General features: G+C 41.7%; 1 protein-coding gene across 16 annotated transcripts in view; it reads left to right on the plus strand.

Annotated features, from left to right (window-relative positions):
• The first annotated feature begins 380 nt into the window (after positions 1-380).
• Positions 381-21,760, plus strand: part of ADD3 (adducin 3) — a 129,176-nt gene continuing 107,796 nt past the window's right edge. For 6 of the 16 annotated variants that reach the window (XM_045361503.3, XM_074002682.1, XM_005566403.5 and 3 more), the window contains exon 1: positions 2,688-2,756. The gene's annotated coding sequence lies outside the window, so the exon portion shown is untranslated. Of the gene's footprint in view, positions 602-1,373; positions 1,499-2,687; positions 2,757-11,320; positions 11,418-21,760 lie in introns of those variants that run through there. The other 10 variants (XM_045361502.2, XM_074002683.1, XM_074002677.1 and 7 more) reach the window with 4 other exon arrangements.

Consider the following 21,760-nt stretch of genomic DNA (forward strand, 5'->3'; position numbering starts at 1 on the left):
CTAAATAACTTTCCTTTACATAGTTATTATTTTAGTACAATTATTGAAAATTAAATATTTGCACAAATTACTAATCAGTTTCAAGGCATACAACTTTATTTTGCCACTAACCCCAATATTTGAAATTAGCAGGGCTCTTTAAAACTGGTGCTTCTAACATTTCATTGACTTACACTAAAATCACTGCCTCCATTCCTCAATCACCCAGTTATTTTTAACCTTGACCTCCCACAGCTGTACTGATTTACTCAGTCCACAAAACTCTCTGATTCCACCCTCTCTGCCTCTTATGAAGCAATACTAGAGAGGAAAAACAAAACCCATTCCTTTAAGAAAGATTCCGCCTCCTCTCTTATAAGCAAGCGCCTAATGGTAATTGTAGAGTCTACTAAGTCAAACACTTTACTACTCAGCATTGAGAGAAGCTGCTGCTGCTAATGCTGCTGTTGCTGCTGCTGCCGCCGCCGCCGCTGCTGCTGCTGTTGGTCTGAGGCTGCAGTGGGTTTCTGTGCAGCATTGCAGAATCCACACCTAGAGAACAGAAGACACAGACACGTACGTCTACTACCCTGGTTAGAAGGAAGCTTTGGATCTTCGGTGGGTAAGGAGATCTATCTATTTTGTCCAGAAACTGTTAGAAAAGGAATGATCATGGAAAAGACTGTTCACCAGACATGCTTAAAATGGATTTTGTTAATTTGTCTTCCTTTGGTGGTGGTGGGGGTGTCTAGATTTGTGACTAGCAAAATATAGTGGGGACTATATTCTGATAGGTGCCCTTAGGATACTTTTTTTGCTATTCATAAAAAGGCTAACCTTGATGCATGCAAAGCTTTTCATTTTTTTTTTTTTTGCTTTTTAAATGCAAGAAAATATCCAGCCACTCCCAATATCTCTCTCAAATACTGCAGATATTTTTAAATGCCAAATAATATGTCAGGCTGAGCATCTTCTAAACAATTTTCTCCCCCAAACTAGGAAGACTTCCCCACGATTCGTTAAGATTATTTAAAAATAATATGGCATGGTTGGATTTTTGAGCAAATGGGAGATGGTGGTAGACTAAAATTTCTACAGCCTTAGTCCAGTGGAGAGAGAAAACGATAAATACATCACAGTTTGTGCCAAGACAAGATTCATTTTCCACACTTCATATGTGGGAAGAGGAAACTACATTTTAATTAGCACATTTTTAGGGAGGAGGGAGGGGATGAAGATGAGGGGGATGGCGTGAGGTATTTGAGGGGGACGAGTCTGCAGATGAGGAAAGGAAATGAAGTGGATTGTCGCCAGTGCCTTGGAAACGAAGGGAGATAAGGGTGGGGAATGAAGTTTGCTGTGTGTGTTAGGGTGGGGTTGGCCCAAGGGACCGTGAATCACTAGAATGGCGCTCGGAGGGGTGTGCTTGCAAGTGTACTGGTGCAGGAGGGACGTGGAAGTTGTGGGTGGCAGAGAAAAGTGTGCACCGCTGGGAGGTCTATTTCGAGAATAGGTTGAGGTGAGAAACATGTCTGGGCGACGGGGGTGGGCGGCCCGGTGTCACCTGTGGATGGATCCACAGCCCTGCAATTGCGTGTTGCAAAGTTTGCCCGGCCCCGCATTCATTTTGAAGGTTCTTGGCGATGCCTCGACTTCTCGCCTCAAAGAAGTGAGCTCTCATAAGGTTCAGAGGCCGGGAGCCAAAGTGGGAGTGAAGACTCTCGAGGGGTCCAAATGGAGCAGAAGCGAGAGCCCCTGCCCTCCCCCCGTGTGTAGGTGAAGCAGGGGCTGTGGGGACTAGGCGCCCGCGAAGGCAGCTGTGCTGAGAGCAAAGTCCAGGCCCCACGGGGGGCGTGCGGAGGTTGAACCTTTGCAGTGGCTTTCCCCTAAAGCCCCAGCAGCCAGTGTGGGCGGCCGAGGCTGACTCAAAGCGGCGGCTCAGCCTCGGGAGTAGGAGTGGGGGGCTCGCTCATTTAAGGCGGGAGGCATTTCCGAGGCGCCCCTCCTCCCCTTCGCGGTCGGATTTCTGTCGGGGTCGTTTCCCCCTCTGGCCCTCCGGGGACGCTGTGGATTCGAGCTGCACAGCCGGAGGAGGACGTTGAAGAGGCGCCAGGCAGCCGCCCCGAACCAGGCCCTCCCGACTGCCGGGCCTGCAGGCCCCCACCGCCGCGGCTTCACGGACTTAGCGCTTGAGGGAGCGGAGGGAGCTGCGGGGGCGGGGCCAGGGCTCTCGAGGGGCGCTCGGGGCGGGGCCAGAGAGAGCTCGGGGCTGCCAGAGGAGAAGCCTTGAGGAGGCGGGGCCGGGACGCTACGGAGTCTGAGAGGCGGGGCCAGAGGCGTCGGGGGCTGCGAGGGGCGGACCTTGGGGGCGTGACCGGGGAGGGTGCTTGGGGAACTAGGGGCGGGGCATTAGGGGGCGGGACCAAGGGACGCTCGAGGGGCGCTCGGCTAGTCCCGCCAGAGCGCCAGCCGCCAGCCCGTAACGGTCGCCCGTGTGAGGGGCGGGAGGGAAAGAAGAGGGGTTTAAATTAGATTTTTTTAAAAACACAGAGCAAGAGCTAGAGGCGTCGGCATCCCAGGTGTCGCCGCTTCCTGCTGCACAGGGCTAGGCGTCCAGGTCCCTCCCTCCTCAAGCCCCCTCCCCTTCTCCCGCCCTACCCTTTGGGGCTCTGCGGCGCTTAAGAGGCGGCGGCAGCGGTGGATCCGGCGGCTGCTGCAGCCCGGGCGGCTGCGGAGAAGGAGGGAGGGGAAACACAAAGCCGGCTGCGCGCTGCGAGGTAATCCTGCGGGGAGAGGAGGCGCCGTCGTCCTGCCTCTCCTCCAGGCCGGGACGCGGGCACCCGCGCGGGGGCTGGCAGCGGGGACGCTACCGGGGGTCGCGCGGGGGTGGGGAGCGGCGGCTGGCGGGGCCGAGGGGACTTCTCATTGGCTGTCTCTGCGGCCTCAGGTGAACCCTTTTCCGGGGTGGGAGTGGGGACCTCCGACAGGCCGGCGGGGAGCGTACCTGCGGGGGAGGGTCTGGGGGCGGCGGTGCGCGGCCTGCGGCGCCGCTGTGTGGGCCCGACGCTTTGCGCGTCCTCTGGTTTTTCCTAGGAAGGCGAGGAGTGCTAAAATCAGATGCTAGCTGATAGCTTAGGTGACCCCGGGGACCTTAAGCCCTGAAGGTGCACTCCAGGGGAGTAGGAGGTTCCTGCACTTGGAAAAAAGGTGGAGGAAAGAGAGAATGTTGGTTTTAGTTTTTTTCTCCTCATTAAAAACAAACACAACTTCTGTTACAAGTTGAAAGTGTTCAGTCACCTTTCTCCTGTAATCCGCTTCCCCACCCCCCGACACAGACATACATACACACAAACACGCCACCCCTACAAACGTATACATGTTAGGTTGAGCTTCCTGCTAGGGGTGACAAGCAAAGTTGGCAGCAGGTCTGGTGTGCCGGTGTTTGGGGCACGTCCAGCCTCTTTGGAGGTATGCTATTATAGCTCAGGCAAGACCACAGACAGGTAGCATAATCTGGGCCTCTTTTAAAATGGCAAGAACGGCCTCAGGTGAACTTTTTTGTTGCAGAGATTTAATTGCAAGTAGGTGCCCGTTGAAAATGGGAGCGCAAGGAAAACCACTAATTTCCTTGGCACATGTGCTGTTGCAATTAACCTGGTAGAGTGTTAAGGAATTTAACTTAACCAAGAGGCTTTGAGGGAGGATTATATGCAAGTTTGGGGAAGGAATTGATAAGATTCTGGGGTATGGGACTAGCTACACACACGTGCGTGCACGTTTACGTTGAATTATGTAGCATTTTAGATTTAGCAGTGTTAAATGGTAGCTTTTCTTGGAATGGCTTCTGACTGCATAGTGCCGGGTACGTTCCTAATTTTGGCTTCAGAAGACTCCTAGTGAGAGTGTTTTTAGAGATTAAAAAAAATAAGAGTACAGTGCAATTTGGCGTTTTTAAGTTAAATATTTGACTGTTAAAAATATTTGTGTAATTAAGTTATGCGACCAACCCATTAACTTAACCCTATAAATACTTGCTCCCATGGCTGTTTGTTGGTTACCTGCTAGAGGTGGAACTCGAACAATGTAAAATTTATAGGGTTAAGTTACCTATCCCTATAAATAACTGGAACATTATAAATGGAGCATTTGTAGAAAGTTTTTATATCGAAGTCTCCATTATATTGTCCTTGCATTATAACTCATTTTCCTTTGCTTAAATGGAGCAGATTAACTTTATGGAAGGAGGACCAGGATAAAATAAAGGCCGCTACATTTAACTCTTCATCTTTCTGGAGAGTTCAGTCTGTGCTAACACTTAAGGTGCTCAGAAGTGCTGGCATGTTGGTAATAGTTTTTAAAGAAGAAACGGGTGTATCTATTTTGAATGTTAAACATAATTTGAAGGCGTTTTTAGTTGGTTATGAGACATTCAATGTATTGCTACATTTTACGTATATGATGTCAGGAAATGTTTGGTAAACATTTGACATAGTTGATCATATGACACTTGGGAAATAGTTTGCATTGATAGAAGGATTGTATTTTCGGAATGTAAGTTTCAAGCATTGACTGAAAGGGAGAAAATTATACACTTTGCTGTCTCCTTTTTTCAATATTATGCTGGGATGAATGTGAATTCTGCTCAATTATGTTTAAAGTGTAGATCTGGTCTTTGTAAAAGCAGAATGTCTTTTGAGACCAAGAGAACATAACATCAGCAACAGCCCGACTCCTAAACACAATCCTAAAACCTAGATACAGGGTGGTGCCCAACTTCTGAGGTTTTGAGACTTCCTGGAGTAGTGCTATCATGTCTGAGTGTTTTTGTCACATGTAAGCCTACAGGTGGTTAGCTGATTGATCTTTCCCGTTTCAAAGCAGTTGGTTAGCAGTACTGGGCGGCATGTATGCATGTCATCAGAGTATAAGAAGTGTTTGAGGGAAGAAATCACATAAAAGCATAGAAACCCGGCTCTGAACAAACTGTGTAGTGTGTTGGGGAACAGTCACATCAGAACTTTAGCTTAACTGAGTTATGTGTAAAGTGCTTAGAATAAGGTTTGTACTCAGTGCTTTATGTGTTTATCATTATCAGTATATAAAGTGACATATCTTTTTGAAGGCTGTTATATCATGCTACCCAGCATGTGAAGACTCAGCAGATGTTTGTGATAGCCAATATTTGTGTGCCTAACCTCTGTGCCAGGCACTAAGAGTTTTATATGATTTAATTTACTTAGTCCTTCCAGCAACCCAGTGACTAAACAGAGGGATGGAGAGGATAAGTATCTCCCCAAGGTGTAGTGATATTAGGTGACACAGGTTGGTTCTGAACCCAGAGTGAGCCCATGTAACCACTGCCACTTGTTGCTATTGAGCTCATGGAAATGATTGCAAACCAATGAGAAGTCTTCATGGTATTCCCAAGACTATCAGGTGCTCTTGTCTTGTTTAACCACATCCTCTGGTATTAATACCACCAAGTTGTGCTTAAATCTAAAGAGTGATGGTTAACCTGCATTAAATACAGTCACCTTTTGACGTTGAAAGAGTATTCTCTTTTGATATATGACATGTGTTTAGGGTACTGGAGTTTGTGCTAGAGCATGCTGTCTTTCTAATTACTAAAGATACTAAAGTCTTTTTTTTTTTTAAGCTTACCAGCTATGTAGGGCCCCAGGTGGCCCAGAGGGCACTAATTTCCATTGGAGATTCCAGTTCTGCAGTAAATCAGTAAACCTTATCACCCTTCTGATTACCAACATCATATCAACCTGAGATAAATTTTTAACTTGTTTGTTCTAAATACCACCTGAGTTGCTTCCTAAAATGAACCGTAAATGGAAAAATTTAACTTGTGGCTTATACTTTGTCATTCACATTCCTCAAGGAACTGTGTGTTGCTGCTTCACCATTGTAGTTGATATGTCAAACAAATTAATTATAAACTAAATTAGGAGCTGTTTTAAGTAATGTTTAGAATCATTGTAGATAGATGATATGTCCTTTGACAACTTAGTGCAATGTAATGTTAGGAAAAAAATGCCGGGCGTGGTGGCTCACGCCTGTAATCCCAGCACTTTGGGAGGCCGAGGCGGGCGGATCATGAGGTCAGGAGATGGAGACCATCCTGGCTAACACGGTGAAACCTCGTCTCTACTAAAAATACAAAAAATTAGCTGGGTGTGGTGGCGGGCGCCTGTAGTCCCAGCTACTCGGGAGACTGAGGCAGGAGAATGGCGTGAACCCGGGAGGCGGAGCTTGCAGTGAGCCGAGATCGCGCCACTGCACTCCAGCCTGGGCGACAGAGCAAGACTCCGTCTCAAAAAAAAACAAACAAAAAAACAAGCATGCGTTGAATTGACAAAGTGCAAGCTTTATTGAAGACACAGGTTACTAATCTGTTTCTCAAACTAAACACTGTTTTTGTTATAATTAGTGCTTTTCAGAGTCCTTTGAAAATATTAAATATGTAGAGCTTGAATTTTTAAAAAAACTTTAAATATCTAATCGAGTGCTGTTCTTCCTTTTAAACATAGACCTATTTGAAATTATTTAAACCCAATTTAAAATTAATTGGACAGTCATAGATTGTCATGTCATTGAGATTCAAAATGAGTACCTTAGTACATTGTGTCTTTGTTAATACTCTATAGTTTGAACTCGGGGTCCATGCCAGAGTATTTATAGGTGAGATTGTTATGAGGTCTTTCAGGTTCTGCCGGAGATTCAGTTCTCTTGGCCAAATGCCAAGATAGTCTCAAATTTTTACTGTTAATTTTTTTTACTGTAATGGATTGTATATATCAAAAATCCTCTCTAAAACGTACAGGTTAGAAGTCTTTCCTTGGCTGTTGCTTGAAAGAAAAAGTCTGTTATCCCTTAGATTAATATAATTATTTTTTATTCTAGCAGTTGCTAATTATGGACGTGTGTGTGTATGTATGTGTATGTCAAACCATGCTACTTGAGGGATTCTCTTCCTTTTAGGTAAAGTTAGAAATTATTCACCTAGTGTATTAATATTTATTGAGTACCAACAGTATGCATAGAGTAATACCTTTATATGGGAAAAAAAGTGTTGGAGAAAAACGGTTTGTAGATCTTTTATTTATTTCATGTGTATTTTAATGTTGCTGAATATCTGGACCAGTTTTAAAGTTCAAAATTGAATTAATTGCACAGTTGAAAACATGTTAAATATTTAAAAAGTACTATTCAACTTAAAGTATTAGATGGTAGCACAGATAATGAGAATCAGAGCCTCTTGTTTCCTTAAACTGTTTTTGGTTGAGTATGTTTGAAAAGCTGCATTAAAAATCCCTTTCAGGCTTCTAGGACATTACTTAACTGCACTGAAGGAATAAATTTAGAGTATCCTAGAAACCTTAAAGAATGAATGTGGCTTTCAGAGTTGTCTAGCATAATCCAAATAATAGTAGCATGATCACCAAAAGGTATAAAATGGATGAAACCTATCTTTGATTTTAAAAGGCTTACTGTTCTTGTAAGTTTATTTCTTGAAGATAATATTGCTTAGTTTAACTCTGCTAAAAGCTGAACCGTTATTGTACAAGATGTATAGGCTTTGGCATATGTTTATCTTTTTTTCTTTTCTTTTTTTGTATTTTTGAGACAGCTCTCACTTTGTTGCCCAGGCTGGTCTCGAACTCCTGGGCTCAAGCCATCCTCCCACCTCAGCCTCCCAGGTAGCTGGGACTACAGGCGTGAGCCACAGGCCTTGTTTATATCTTTAAGATAAGGTTAGATCTAAATTGAGCCTTTATTTGATGTCAGACTGATCTGCATCAGCACCATATGTTATGTTTACTTTTTTTTTTCTTTCAATGAAAATGGGCCTGAGGAGATAGGTTTGTACGCAGTACATTAACTGGCATTTAAGATGACTGTCTCTTCAAGGCTATGGTTTTTTTTTGTTTTGTTTTGTTTTGTTTTGAGATGGAGTCTCTCTCTGTCATCCAGGCAGGAGGGCAGTGGTGTGATCTCGGCTCACTGCAGCCTCTACCTTCTGGGTTCAAGTGATTGTTCTGCCTCAGCCTCCTGAGTAGCTGGGATTACAGGTGCCTGCCACCACGCCCAGCTCATTTTTTTATTTTTAGTAGAGATGGGGTTTCGTCATGTTGGCCAGGCTGGTCTTGAACTCCTGACCCTCAGGTGATCCTCCCCAGTTGGCCACCCGAAGTGCTGGGACTACAGGTGTGAGCCACTGCACCCGGCCAAGGCTATGGTTTTAATCTAGGGTTATGAAACTCATTTTTTCTGCAGTGGGCATATGCGATTTCCATAGGATAAACATTTCCCTCAACCAGCTAGGGGGTAAAAACACTTCTGAGAAATTTAAGGACAGTAACATAATGTCTTTAAAACCAGTGTCTCAAGAAGTATACTATATTAATGAAACAATAAAATAACAGTAATCACAGATATGTTAATGCAAGCAATGGATTAAGCAGGATAACCTAACTCCAGGTAATATACATGAAATTATTGTTTTAAGCTCCCATACCTCTTTAAATTTATTCTTGTGATTTCTTTCCCCTCCCTCACCAAGGGAAGTGCTCACCTTTTTAGATGTAATGGAAGAGGAGAGTGCTGATGTGAGTGACTCAGTCTGTTTAACTCTGCTCCCATGGCTGTTTGTTGGTTACCTGCTAGAGGAGGTGGAACTCAAACAATGTAAAAGCAATCAGGTTGGAGAGGTACTGAGTTTTTAGTATCATGGGAACTCGGTGTATGTCTTCATCACCATCAGCAGTGTTTCTGTGCAGTTCTTCCACAATGGCTCAGCTCATCCCTAGCAAGGACAGCATTTCCGTTTTCCTTTTCCATACAGTATCCTCATCTATCATCTTTTGATTTGCTAGAATGACTAAATGCTATAGCAGAAAGATGGGTTTACTCATCCTGCTGGAGAAGATAGTTAGGCTTACTTGCTATATCTAAGGAAGCATATTTGGAAGTCAGGGCCTCCCCAGGAACTTTTAAGAACACTCCACTTTTACGCCCTAAGAAGTTAGAGTGAGCAATTGTTAGCTACATTGTGACTTCTCTTCTCATTTATCTTAATACATGACAAAAAAAATTCTAAAAGATCAGCCTTTTAATATCTAAGGAAGTGATTGGAAAAGGGCAATGGTCAGAACTCAAATGGAGTTGTGATTGGGCATAAGTGCCTTGGATGAGTGGAATGCTTCATTGCCTGAGCTGCACAAATGGGAGGTAGAAAGGGATTTGCAATGAAGTTGATGCATTGTTCGTATTCCTTATTTCCACAGCCAACTTTTTTTTCTTTTTCTTTTTGAGGTGGAGTCTCGCTCTGTCTCCCAGGCTGGAGTGCAGTGGCGCAATCTCCGCTCACTGCAAGCTCCACCTCCTGGGTTCACGCCATTCTCCTGCTTCAGCTTCCCAAGTAGCTGAGACTACAGGTGCCCGCCACCACGCCCGGCTAATTTTTTTGTATTTTTAGTAGAGATGGGGTTTCACCATGTTAGTCAGGATGGTCTTGATCTCCTGACCTCGTGATGTGCCTGCCTTGGCCTCCCAAAGTGCTGGAATTACAGGCATGAGCCACTGTGCCTGGCCTTCCACAGCCAACTTTTTAAAGGTAAAAACAGTATACCTCTTACTTTGCCTGTCTTTTATTGTTTTTTTTTTTTTTCTTTTGAGACAGAGTTTTTTTACTATTGTTGCCCAGGCTGAAGTGCAATGGCGCGATTCTCAGCTCACCACAACCTCTGCCTCCCGGGTTCAAGCTATTCTCCTGCTTCAGCCTTTCCTATCTGGGATTACAGGCATACGCCACCACGCCTGACTCATTTTGTATTTTTAGTAGAGATGGGGGTTTCTCCATGTTGGTCAGGCTGGTCTCGATCTCCCGACCTTAGTTGATCCACCTGCCTCGGCCTCCCAAAGTGCTGGGATTACAGGCGTGAGCCATCGCACGTGGCCTTTTACAGTTTTTATTGTCAGAGTTGAGTTCACTTTCCTAAGGGAAGGTAGAATTTTTTTTGAAACGGAGTCTCGCATTGTCGCCAGGCTAGAGTGCAGTGGCATGATCTCTGCTCAGTGCAACCTCCGACTCCCTGGTTCAAGTGATTCTCCTGCCTCAACTTCCCGAGTAGCTGGGATTACAGGCATGTGCCACCATGCCCAGCTAATTTTTTGTATTTTTAGTAGAGATGGGGTTTCACCATGTTGGCCAGGATGGGAAGGTAGAATTTTTAAGGTGAATTCTATCTGATTGCTTAAAATTTTAGCTTTCAACTGGAGGTTGCACTAAAAGGAATTTTTTTCTTTCTCCACAACTGTCTGCTTCTTAAATTTCAAATAAAGATTTTCAAAATAGAAGTGTGACAAACCTTACTCAACATTTAATAATTGGAAGCTATTATTTATTAAAGTACACGTTATCAATGAATTAGAAATTCATTACTTTAAAAATACTTGTTGCAAAACTAGATCAGTGATTTTCGTATTAGAATGTTTGATTTTTTTTTTTAAGTGGGCATCACATTTATTTCAGTTAAAAACGCTGAAAGTAATACATCCTTTACTTCATCTGTCATGGTGAATGTTGATAATGATAAAATCGTAGTTCTCTAAGCACTTTGCCATCACTAAATACCTTAGTAAAACATGTGATAGACCGAGGGTCTGGTCACTAGCCACAAAAAGGCTGTCATAGCAGAATATAATAGGGAAGGAACATTTTATGCCTGAATAAGAACGGTGTATTTGCTTGAGATAGTAATAACCTCTGAGAAGCTGATTAATTGGTAATCACTTAAGTTAGATGATTTTATATTGTTTGATGTCTTATAATCTAAACGTCCCTGTGCTCTTTTAGAGTGTCTGCCTTGACCAATCAGCATTTCAGGAGGGATTGTGACTATCAGTTAAGTGCTTTGAAGAGAGAACCCCTGCTTTGTGTCACACCTGAATGTAACAGAACATACTTCTTGGGGCTGTTTAATTTGGGCTCAAAGGGAAGAGTGCCATCTACTGAATGGCCAGCATCAAGTTGAGCAGCTCCTGTTTTCCTTATAGAACTCTCAGCCAGTTCCTGGAGAAACCAGGCCCAGCTTCATTTGGAGGATTTGACAGGATCTTAATACCAAGTGGAATTGTTGCCTGCTTAATTTTAATTATGCTTCCCAGCAGGAGGCCTAAACACATGATGATGAACTAATTCAGTACTTGTTGGAATGCATGGGAAAAGAGAAACCTTAAGAAGTTGTTGGGTCTTATATTAAAAACAGCCGAGTAGTGGTGAAATTAAGTGGTAAAGAAAATTATTTTAATGAGAGAAGTCTTTCAATAGCAGGTCTGGTTGGTTATTGATGGCTCCTGCAGACAATAATGATGTTCAAATCTGCTTGGACTTAGAATCAGCAAACAAACCATTTGCCTAACTGGAGGTAAGGATTTTAAGAATACTTGAATACTTCGATTTTTTTTCTCCTGCGCTTTTTGTCTCATTTTCTAAGGCAATGATTCCTACTTGAGTAAATTCACTGTTTCAAAGTAGATTTTGTTGTTTTGGTGTATGGTAGTGGTTTCCTGGTTTTTGTTTTTTCTTTCCCTGTTTTCCAAAATCTTTCTGTAGTAGCAGCCATGGGTAGAACTGGAGGTAGTATGGCTGGGCGTGGTGGCTCACGCCTCTAATCCCAGCACTTTGGGAGGCCGAGGCTGGTGGATCACGAGGTCAAGAGATCGAGACCATCCTGGGCAACATGGTGAAACCGTCTCTACTAAAAATACAAAAATTAGCTGGGCGTTGTGGCGCACATATGTAGTGCCAGCTACTTGGGAGGCTGAGGCAGGAGAATCACTTGAACCACGGAGGTTTTAGTGAGCCGAGATCGCGCCACTGTGCTCCAGCCTGGCGACAGAGCCAGTCTCTGTCTCAAAAAAAAAAAAAAAAAAAAGAACTAGAGGTAGTAGAACTAGTTATAGGTCAGTTGGAGGTTTAAGGTATCTGGAATAGGCTTGTCAAAGCCAGACAAGAAAGAACTTTGAAAATATGAATTGAAAGGAAGCTTCGAAATTGTTGCCATAAAAATACACTTCATTGTTATATATTTGTATCTATTATATATAATTACTTAATTAGTAACTATTTTTATTAGCCTTTAAAACCTGCCAAGGATCATTTTAAGCACTCCACGTAAATTATCCAAAGTTTAGTGAAGTAACTTGCCCAAGATCATACTGTTAATAAAGGACAGAGCCAAGATTTGAGGTCAGGGCTAATACCCTTAAGCACTGTGCTATACTGCTGATTTATTTATGTTTATTTTTGTTGGCGGCTGCACAGAAGAGTTGAACCAAGATTAGAATGATATTTTTGCCTTGGCTGGAAAATACTGATGCTGGGGTTCTTGGTTTTTTTGTTATTGTTGTTGTTTTTAAGAGAGTGGTAAAATGGGTAAATAGGATTGAGATTTCACTAGAATCAGGACGTATACATGAGATGAACTTCCAAATGTTTTCTATTTGATTTTGTCTATGTTAACTTTTGTTCCTTCTGCTATATTTAAAACCACAAGAAAAGTTTATTAGTGAAACATGAAGTGAATTGTTTCACATTGGGGCATGTGCTTAAAATATACCCTTCATGGGAGGAGTTACTGAAGAGTTTTTTGGCTGGGTTTATTTTTTGTAGGAGAGTGGGGATTTGTTTTTTATATATATAATATATGCATATTACTTCCTCCTAAATATTTTTTTCAATATGGCAATAATAATCCATGTCCACAGTACAATAAAATTAAACCATGTGCCAGCCTGAGGTCCTGGGGAAACCTCAACTTTTTGTACATACCAAGTACGTTCTGTATACTGAATAAGTACCATACCTTACATGTATGTACTAAAACTTCATTGAATCCATGTATTCTTTAAATTAAGGGATATTTAATACCTGACTATTATTATGAGTAATGGTCTAGTTTGTTAACACGTTTTGACCATAAAAGGTATCTTGTTTAAAAAGGTTGGGGATCATTGTTTTGGTATAACCAAAAGCTTCTAAAATTGCAGTTCAGTGATGATTGTGCTGTGTATTCTTAACCCAGTCACCCTTAGGGCTTCTGCCCTTCTCCTTTATCTGTAAGGAATTATACTTTAATATGTGTCTTCCAGAAAATCCCCATAGGCTGAGATACATCACTCGTTGAGACTGCGACTTTCCAGTCAAACATAGGAATGGTCAGCAATAACTAAGACAATGCAAAAGATGTTACTTGCCACTGTGTGATGAATGCCAGATGACAGATACAGAAAACAAATGCTACAGGTCAACTGGTCAAGAAAAGAGATGGAGTGGGCTGGGCGCGGTGGCTCACACCTGTAATCCCAGCACTTTGGGAGGCCGAGGTGGGCGAATCCCTCGAGGTCAGGAGTTCAAGACTAGCATGGCCAACATGGTGAAACCCCATCTCTACTAAAAATACAAAAATTAGCCAGGCGTGGTGGCAGGTGCCTGTAATCCCAGCTACTTGGGAGGAGGCTGAGGCAGGAGAATTGCTTGAACCTGGGAGGTGGAGGTTGCAGTGAGCTGAGATCATGCCATTGCACTCCAGCCTGGGTGACAAGAGTGAGGCTTCATCTCAAAAAAAAGAAAAAGAAGAAGAAAAGAGATGGAGTGGTCAGAAAAGGCCTCACAGGAAAGAACAAGGATGGACCTTTAAGGAGTTAAGATTTCATTAAGTGGAGAAGATGGAAAGGATTTTGGCCAAAAATTACGTCCATGAAAATGATTCTTTTTTCTGTAGCACAATGGGAGATAGTTTATAATAGTGGTTCACAGTAGCTTGCCACTATAAGGCATTTAATGGCTACGGCGAAGACTTATTTGTAATGGTGCCAAGGACTGGCCTCCCTAGGAAATACATTAGAATATGGCAGGAGTGAGGGGAGGGGATGGAGTGGCGGTGGTGGTCACATGTAGTCTTTTAACAGTGCTCCCTCTTAACTCAATATGAAAATTACTGGTTTTATAGGAATATCCGTATACTTCTGTTTTGAAGGCAGTAATGCTTAGGAAAGTTAGTATTAACAGAAAGACTTTAGGAATTCTCATCATTCCCAACACTAGACAAGGAAGGCCTCATTTTGGGGAAGAGGTGTACATTTTAAAAAATCTGTATTTGTCTATCATTTACTTTGTTTGCCTAATGCTAGAGCATATTCTGTCAATGTCTGTTAAGATAACTTTTAAATCTAATATGTGGATGATGGATGGATTGAGTTGATATGAGATATGACCATTTCACTTAAAATTTTTGTAAAATAACATTGTCTGTTTTCAGATTTTAGAAGGTTTGTTCCAAAGTGTCTCAGTTCTCTCACTCAGACTTGTCATGTTTATCCCTCACTATTTGAAAAATACTTAGTGTAACTCTATTCAAGACATTTTGAACAAGTAACTTTGTTTTCTTTAGTTTTCTTTTATATAAAATACGGATTCATCTGTGCTTGAAGGTGCTGTGATTATGTTTCTGAAGAAGCTGAGTTCACCAGTTTGTAGGTTTACTTGGAGAGTGGCCAAGAAACCTGATTGTACTGTGTGAAGATCCTGGGAATGGGGCTAATAGAAGATTGAAGACCATGAAAGTCCTTGGCTCTATGTATATGTGGCACTTAAGAGAAGGACATCATTACCCCAGGAGCTTGTCAACTCCCAGCGTTTGTTTCAGCTGTCCGGAAGCTAAGAGGCTTTGGCAAAGGACAGATTCTTTCCAAAATACATGAAATGAGCAGGAATAGCAACTTTTCCTAAAGCAAACTGTAGAAACATTGTGGTATCTTTTTCCATAAATGCTTTCCACTCTCATCTGAAAGTTGGATGTAGTAATACTAGTTCCTCATAAATATTTGTTTGTGACCTGTTTAGCCCTTATTTTTTTGAGCAACTCAGTGCATCCTTTATTCATTTATTCATTCAAATATTTATTGAGCAATTATTATGTGTCAGGTTCTGTTCTAAGTGCTGGGAATTTGACAGTACGCAAAACAGACAAAACCTCCTGCCCTAATGGAGTTTATATTCTTGGGAGTAAATAGAAATAAAGTATATGTCATGTTAGTGATAAATGTTATGGAGCAATATAGAGCAGGGAAGGAAGACTAAGGGAGTGTTTGGGGGTAATTGCAGACTTAAATAGCAGCCAGGAAAGGTCCTCACAGAGAAGGTGACCTGTGGGCAAAAACTTGAAGAAGGTGAGAGAGCATGCATGTGGATGGATGTCTGGGGGGAAGAACATTGCAGGCAGAGAAAGCAAGAAACCAAAGGCCCTGAGGCCCAAGCATAACTGGCATGGATGAAGCAGAATTGAGGTGGGGGTAATGGGAATCCACTGGATAGCTTCAAACAGAGGTGTGGCACAATCTGACATATGTTTTAAAGGTTTTCTTTTGGCTGTGTTTTGAGACTAGACCATAGTGAGCAAGTGTAGATACAGGGAGACTACTTAGGAGGTCAATGGAATACTCTTGGTGAGAGATGTATCTGGTAGAGGTGGTGAGAATTTATTGGATTCTGGATATATTTTAAAGATAGAATCAATAGGATTTTCTAACTAGAATATGGGGGTATATGTTGAGAGAGAGGAATCAAACTTGACACCAAGGTTTTGGGCCTAGGCAAAACTAGGCAAAAAGGAGGAGCAGTTTGGAGAATGGGAGAGAGTAAGAGTTCAGTTTGAGTCATTCATTTGAAATGTCTATTAGACATCTATTTGGAAGTTGCTATGAGGAGAGATCAGTGCATAATTATAGGCTGACTATATAAACTTGGGAGTTGTCATTTTCCTTCTCTCTTTTTTTTTTTTTTTCTTGTTTTCTTGAGACGGAGTCTCGCTCTGTCGCCCAGGCTGGAGTGCAGTGGCACCATCTCAGCTCACTGCAAGCTCTGCCTCCCAGGTTCACGCCATTATCCTGCCTCAGCCTCCCGAGTAGCTGCAACTACAGGCACCCGCCGCCACGCCCGGCTAATTTTTTTTTTCTTGTATTTTTAGTAGAGACGGGGTTTCACTGTGTTGGCCAGGATGGTCTCGATCTCCTGACCTCGTGATCTGCCCACCTCGGCCTCGCAAAGTGCTGGGATTACAGGTGTGAGCCACTGTGCCCGGCCCCTTCTCCATTTTTTAAATGGATGCATATTTAGTCCCTTTGATGACTAGAATAAGCTTTGCTCTAATATGGGTTTGAGGTATTTCTATATATCTTTATGCTTTGAAGGGATTTAATTTATCTTATAAAACCTTGAATTTACTTTAACTGCTAAGGACACTTAGTCCTAAAGGAAACCGTTTTCTCTAGGGATTGAACAATTTTATTTTAATCAAAATGTGAAAATAAAAATAGTGTTGTTACTGCCCTTTAAAAATGGAACAATCTGGCTGTTCCTCAGAGTTAACGTGGTTAAAAATGGTAACAGTTTATGATCCAGCACTTCTTATAGGTATATACCCAAGAGAATTGGAAACGTGTTCCCACAAAAAACTTGTACACCAGTGACCATAGCAACATTATTCATAATAGCCAAAAAATGGAAGCAACCCATATGCCTATCAACTGACAAATGCATAGACAAATGCGGTATCCGTACAGTGGGATATTATGCAGTCATAAAAAGGAATGAAGTACTGATGCATTTTATATTATAAATGAACCTTGAAAACATGCTAAGTAAAAAAGCCAGATACACAAGGCCGCATATTATATGGTTCCACTTACATGAAATGTCTAGAGTAGACATTTATAGAGACAGAAAGGAGATGAGTGGTTGTCAGGAGCTGCAGGAAGGGGGAAATGGGGGGTGGAAGCTTAATGGGTACTAGGTTTCCTTTTGAAAAGGAAAGGTGATGAAAAAGTTCTGGAACTACATAGTGGTGATGGTTGTGCAACATTGTGAATATACTGAAAACCACTGAAATGTACAATTATTAGTAAATTTCATGGTATGTGAATTATGTCTCAAGTTTTTAAAAATACCAGGAAAAAATCTGTATGAGCACATTCAGATGTATAGAAGAATAACTAAAATAACTTATGTGGACCTTATTTCTGAAACAGAACTGTTTTCCCAGTAGAAAGTTGGGTGAAACAAGAATTACCGCACTCAACCTAATTCAGCCTGCTTTGCTTAAAGAGGCCAGGTTAAGATGCTTTTCTTGTCCAGGTAGAAATCAGGAGGTGGTTTGTGATCCTATACTTGATAACTAATGGGTGAGTCTAATTTTTTTGTTTGTTTGTTTTTTTGTTTTTGTTTTTTTTTTTGAGACGGAGTCTCGCTCTGTCGCCCAGGTTGGAGTGCTGTGGCCGGATGTCAGCTCACTGCAAGCTCCGCTTCCGGGGTTCATGCCATTCTCCTGCCTCAGCCTCCCGAGTAGCTGGGACTACAGGTGCCCACCACCTCGCCCGGCTAGTTTTTTTTGTATTTTTTAGTAGAGAGGGGGTTTCACCGTGTTAGCCAGGATGGTCTCGATCTCCTGACCTCGTGATCCGCCCGTCTCGGCCTCCCAAAGTGCTAGGATTACAGGCTTGAGCCACCGCGCCCGGCCGAGTCTAATTTTTTTTAACACTTGATTTTGTGGAGGATGATCTAGAGAAGCTGAAGAAACCTCTATGATGATCCTTTCCTTGGGTTTCAGAGAGTAGGAACTGTCTTTTGAATAAGTTTATTAGGTGTTAAGCAATAAAGATGGTCTACTTTTTTCTCCATATCTATAATTTTAAAATATGGAATAATCAATTCCCAATTTTTTTTTTTTAGCTAATCCAAAGTTATATTTACCTTCATAAAAAAACAGAACCATCAAAGAGGATGGTACTGGGTTGGCTAAAAGAATTTCTAAATTACCTTTCATATACCACTTACTCTAGAGTTATTTTTTTGAGATATAATTCACATACCATAAAATTCACCTCCTAATTTTATTTTGGATATATATATATAATTTTCTTTATTAGAATGAAAACTTGTAGAAAAGAGTGGTCCATATTATTTGAATGGCTGCCATATTCATAGCTTGATAAGTTTTCAGTATTTTAAGGGAAGCATATGTGAACCAGACAAAAACCTTAGTGGTGAAGATAGACATTTTTGTAAGTTAACAGACTCCAACACAAACCTGAGAACTATACTATAGCAACAATTCAAAGGAAGTACAGGTGGGCACAGAGAAGGGAAATATCTCACTGGGGAGAAAACAATTCAGGGAGGAGAGTGGCATTTGACTTGAGCTTTAGAGGATCCAGTAGCATTTCAGCTGTTGGGGAGGAGGGTAAATTATAGGCCATAATACTAGAATATGCAAAGCCATGTAAGTCTGTGGGATGGATATGATGGGAGAGGAAGGAGGAATGGTGAGGTTGAGAGGACCAGATCATGCAGGCCCTGGGTGCTACTTTAAGAAATTTAAATTTTATTCTGTGGCACCTCTTTCAGTTGATAAGAAGCATAATCAAATGTGTCTGAGATTTGGTGGTGTGAAGAAGGTCACTACAGAGAAAGAGTGTGTTGGCAAAGAGGTTAGGAGGCATTTAGAGATAAGCAAATGAACTAAGGCCATGGCTTTGAGATTAGAAAGAGAATGGTATTTGATGTGTGATGGTATTTGGAGGTGGGGCCTTTGGGAAGTGATTATAAGGGATTAGTGCCCTTATAAAAGAGACCCCAGAGAGCACCCTCACTCCTTCCTCCATGTGATGACAAGCAGGATGACAACTATCTATGAACAAGGAAACTGGCCTTTACCAGACACTGAGTCTGCCAGTGTCTTGATCTTAGACTTCTCGGGCTTCCGAACTATGAGAAATAAATGTTTGTTGCTATAGTATAAGCTACCCAGTCCATAGTATTCTATTATAGCAGCCTGAATAGACGAAGACAGGAAGGAATGGGACATTTTGGAGGCAGAAATCTGTGCAACTTGCTGAACAATGGAGAGGCTCAAGAAATATTTAGTCACGAGGGTTGAAATCTAAATGTGGCATTTGACTCCATTTCCAATGCTCTGATTTATGACAGAGGAAAGATAACGCTTGTACTGCTTAGAAATGAAGTAGATTCAGCAAGTCTTGAAGGTATATTTTTCTTCCCAAACATAAACATTTTAGAAACTTGACTAGTTCTTAATCTGCTTTACTGCTCAAGTATTATCCAGTCGTCGAATCTTTGAATTTGTTTTCATTTGTGAATTTGGAAGTTGTTGAATAGTCATCATTTTGGCTAAAGAATAGTCTTTTTGTTTCCAAATGAAGGTGCTTCCCCTATGCTGTGTTTTTGCATTTAATTTTAAACTTTTGTGCATTGTATTATCCCATGCAAATTAACACAGGAACAGAAAACCAAATACCACATGTTCTCACTTAAAGTGGGAGCTAAACATTGGGTACACGTGGACATAAAGACAGAGCAGTCGACACTGGGGACTACTAGAGGCAGAAGAGAGGGAGGGGATAAGGGCTGAAAAACTGTCCGGCACAGGTGCAGTGGCTCACGCCTGTAATCCAAGCACTTTGGGAGGCCGAGGCGGGCGGATCACGAGGTCAGGAGATCGGATCCTGGCTAACATGGTGAAACCCCGTCTCTACTAAAAATACAAAAAATAGCCGGTTGTTATGGCAGGCGCCTGCAGTCCCAGCTACCCAGGAGACTGAGGCAGGAGAATGGCGTGAACCCGGGAGGTGGAGCTTGCAGTGAGCCGAGATGGCGCCACTGCACTCTAGCCTGGGCAACAGAGCAAGACTCCATCTTACACACACACACACACAAAAACCAGCCAGCACAATGCTCACTTCCTGGGTGATAGGATCATTCGTACCCTAAACCTCAGCATCCCACAATATACCCATGTAACAAACCTGCACAGGTACACCCTGAAACTAAAATAAAAGTTGAAATTGTAAACAGAACTGTTGTACAATGAAATAAAAGAATTGAAGGCATTGGGCTTTTCAGTATCAAATATTGCATGTTGTCATTACAGGAAGTCATTGTGTCATCTTGGCTTCCCCTTAATAACATGGTGGTTTATCTTGGAACTTCAAAAGTAAATATAGAGTAAGCACCTATAGTAAATTATTACCAAAAAAAAAATCACATGCAGAATTATTTTTGCTATGTGAATTTAGTGGAGAATCCAATCCAGTAAGACTTTTTGCACATTTGCATGGTGAAACAAGATGATTTGGCTCCTCCAGTAGCTTTGTTACAGGCAAAGTAGACCATTTTTGTTTGTAGTTCCTTGTGATGAGATATTTAATACAGGGCTTTATATTAGGACATAGTGATTTTATAAATGGGTGGGAGAAAATGCTGAATTTGACAGCACTTCTGGATTATTTCAATGTAAAATTTTCATGCTTAAAATTTTTAAGTGTTAGATGTTTAAAATAACTTACTCAAAAGTAATTCTTAGTAAAATGAAAATCAGTGAAAAGCACTGAGTTTTTTAAAAGCAAGAATGATTTTATTAACTTGGTTTCAAAGTTAAGCTTACTATTTGAATCAAATTTTTATAAAATCCATTTTATTTTTTAAATACTTGAAATTTTGATTAAGAAATATAAGGACATGGAACAAAATAAGGCACAAAAGAATATACAGTGAAAAGTAAGTTGTCACCCCCAAACCACTCAAGTTTCCTCCTCTTTTCTTTTCTTTGTTTTTTTGGAGACCGAGTCTCACTCCATCACCCAGTCAGGAGTGCAGTGGGTTCAAGGGGATTCTCGTGCCTCAGCCTCCTGAATAGCTGGAGTTACAGGCATGCACCACCATTCCTGGCTAATTTTTTTGTATTTTTAATAGAGTAGGGATTTCGCCATGTTGGCCAGGCTGCTTTTAAATTTCTGGCCTCAAGTGATCCACCCACCTCGGCCTCCCAGAGTGCTGGGATTACAGGTGTGAGCCACCGCACCCGGCTGTCTTTTCATGTACATTAGTTCAGAAATGTTTTTCATTGTTTATTTTAAAATTCCTGAACCAAGACTTGGCCAGCCTACACCTGGCAAATGAATTGCTGCATAAGAAATAGCTTTAGGCTCAGAAAAACCTGGGGAAAGAACCACCTGAGTTTTTCTCCTAGATGCGGTTTCTGGATCCATTGTCTGATTTTATTAAAACATTTCCTTTCTTAGCTTCCCTTCCACTAAGGCAGAGGTATGGAAAGTAGGAGGTGGTAGCTGTAATAATCTTTCACTCATACCATAATATAAATAATACTTTTTTAATTTAAAAAATTGTTTTAAGACTAAGGTTTTGGATAACAAAATTACTTATTATACCTAATCAAGATTAAATTTTAAACTCTCTGTATAGGTCTGTATTATTCAGCTACAGTTATCTGTTTGACATTCAAGCCCCTGGAGTTGAGACAGGAGCACAGCTCCCCAAGCTGTGCAAATTCTGTGACTTTGGCGGGGAGGAGAAGTTCGATATTTATGGGAGAGATGGGAATCCTCAGAGTGGTGGTAGCCAACTTCTGCCTCCATGGTTCAATTAAAAGCAAGTCCCCTAGTAATAGAAGGAAGGGGTCTCTAGACTTGCAAGTTTCTTCACGTGCTAAAATTATGCCTTTGTGTAAAATCAGACTTTCTGTCATATGAATAGAAGTAGAAATTCTCTGTAAACTTTAAAGGAGAAGCAAATAGGAATAAAGAGGGAGAGGGTGATAGAATCTAGATTCATAGAATTGTGGAAACCTTACCTCATTTTATGAATGAAGAACCAAGTCTGGTTAAAGGAAGTACT

Source organism: Macaca fascicularis, chromosome 9, assembly GCF_037993035.2.
Source record: "Macaca fascicularis isolate 582-1 chromosome 9, T2T-MFA8v1.1".
Taxonomy (NCBI): domain Eukaryota; kingdom Metazoa; phylum Chordata; class Mammalia; order Primates; family Cercopithecidae; genus Macaca; species Macaca fascicularis.